The sequence below is a fragment of the Theobroma umbraticum genome, unplaced genomic scaffold (genome assembly GCF_002168275.2).
Source record: "Theobroma umbraticum cultivar Fairchild unplaced genomic scaffold, ASM216827v3 scaffold_146.0, whole genome shotgun sequence".
NCBI lineage: Eukaryota > Viridiplantae > Streptophyta > Magnoliopsida > Malvales > Malvaceae > Theobroma > Theobroma umbraticum.
In genome coordinates, this window is record NW_018397265.1 from 2611638 (window position 1) to 2614109 (window position 2472).

The 2472-nt window shown below is 32.4% G+C and overlaps 1 non-coding gene across 1 annotated transcript; it reads right to left on the reverse strand.

Moving 5' to 3' along the window:
• Positions 1-1547: 1547 nt before the first annotated feature.
• LOC149526789 (small nucleolar RNA R71) lies at positions 1548-1654 on the reverse strand. Its single transcript, XR_016351667.1, has one exon. It is a non-coding gene; the product is annotated as a small nucleolar RNA R71 (small nucleolar RNA).
• Positions 1655-2472: the final 818 nt, after the last annotated feature.

Sequence of the window (2472 nt, forward strand, 5' to 3'; positions counted from 1 at the left end):
GGCACCCTTTGAGCAAGGTCGCGACGCTTTGGCGTGGATTAGTGAACTATAGCCAATCGAGAAACAAGTTTTTAAGGTTGTTGGTGGCTATAATAGGTCTTTTTCAGTAGCTAAGAAAGGGAGTTTAGAAAGGCAATGAATGGTAATTTTTGAGAGAAAAAGAAAGGGTTTTCAGTCAAAAAAATGAAAAGAAATAAAAGGAATCGCGGATGAAGAATCGACAAGGGATTTGATTTTTCTTTACTCGTCATTTCTTTCTCATTATTTTGCTATAGCAACGATCTTTTCTCTTGATTTAATTATGTCTACTATAAATACAATGGTGAACTAATTTCATTTTCTGGGATTACGGATATTTCATTATGTAGTTTGATTATTTGATTTTTTTCTTGCTTAATGTTAATGGAAATCACATGGTTTATTCAATTCTGCACTTAATGCTTTTCACTACCTAATCACCAGTTGAAATGTAGTGGTTATCTATATGGAACTCAACAGATGGAGTTTAGAATAGACCATAGTTTTGAATAGTCTTTATTTGATTCACTTTTGAGCTAGGTGATAGTTTCGTGTTTAGGATAAACAAATACCTAAATAACTTAGGCAGCCATATTAGAACATGAACATAACGAACTTTTTCTACTTAATTTGCATAAACATAAGATATTAATGTAGAACAAGCATGTGTGCATGATCACAACAGATGACATGTACATAATTTGGATTCTAGGTTAGCCATGTACTCCATTAATCTAAGTTAAGGACATGATTTAAATTAGACAAACTTTGAAAGACACCATAATTCGAGGTTTTGAGTGAATATTTCTTTTAGAAACATTTTGTGCTTTGTCAATCATATAATTAATCAATTTTTTTAATTTAATTGATCTTTTGAAATTGAAAGTTGGATGAGATTATTTTATTAAGAGTTTAGTACTCAGTAAAAATAGGTATAAATCTCTGTGGGAAACGACACTTGATTTACTTTATATTACTTGTATAGCCATATGCACTTGTGTTTATTAAATCGAGTAACAAGTTTTTTGCACCATTGCAAGGGATTTATTGTCTTATTTATATTTACTGATATTAAATTAAACAAATTGTCTTAAACCAAGCTTTTTCTTTTCTTTTGGGTTTTTCAGGTGCGTTTGACATTATATGCATAGAGCATGAAACTTAGAGACTATCTCATGTGACCAAGAGATCGAGCAAATAATTACAAGATCAACCATAAAAAGGCCAAAAATTCAAGCAAATAATTTCTAGATCAAGTTAGCCATCATCACAATGATTCAAATGTCAGTATAGTTTGGGGTCTTCCAAATGACGACACAAATGCTCATATATCTAATTTCTTGGAGACACGTGACACATTCAAGCACAACAAGGTCACAGATGATGCCATTTAACTATGATTATTTCCATTTTTGTTGAAAGATAGAGCAAAGGTTGGGTTGAATTCTTTACCCATATGCTCAATCACAACATGGGATGACATTGTCCAGAAGTTTCTTGCAAAATACTTCCCTTTAGTAAAAATAGCCAAGATGACGATTGATACCACTTTGTTCATACAATTGGATGGGGAGATATTATATGAAGCTTGGGATAGATACAAGGTCTTACTTTGGCATTGCCCACGTCATGATTTACCAAAGTGGCATTAAGTTCAAACGTTATTATAATGAATTGCACAGCCAAGTTTGAGATACAATTGATGTTGCTAGATAAGGAGTTCTTATGGGAAAGACCATTAACTAAGCATATAACCTGTTGAAAGAGATGGCAAAAGATTATTATCAATGGCCATCAGAACAACCCACACATAAAAGAGTAGTCAGAGTTCATGAGATTCATGTAATCACAACATTAACTATACAGATAGCTGCTTTAACTAAAAAGTTTGATTCTTTTAGTACTAATCTTATTCAAAGTCTTTTTGTAGTTTGTGACAATTGTGCAAATGGATAACTTTAAATTTTTTAGTTATGTTTATTAGTATCTTTTGCACAACACGAGCCTTAAGTAACTTCTCACCTAACATTTTGATTTGATTTACAAGCTTTATGACTTGATAAACATACTCTTTTATAGACTGAGTATCTTTCATCCTCATCAATTTAAATTCTTGCTTGAGATTAAGGACCTGTACGTGCTTGGTTCTAATATTACTAAGGAATTCTTTCTAGAAAGCATTCTAAACTTCTTTGGTTGTTTCACAACCCATGATCCTATAGAATATGGTCTCAAACATGATTGAATGAAGGAATGACAAGGCTTTATAGTATTTGACAATGTCTTCTTCATATTGTTTGACTTGAGCTATAGATGCATAGTCTCTTAATGGCGGTACTTCAGTTTCATTTTTCGCCACATTCTAGAAATTATAGCCTCTCAAATAGGCTTTCATCTTGATAACCCACACAGACTAGTTAGTGCTAGTGATGGTAGGAGTTGGAGTTGACATAT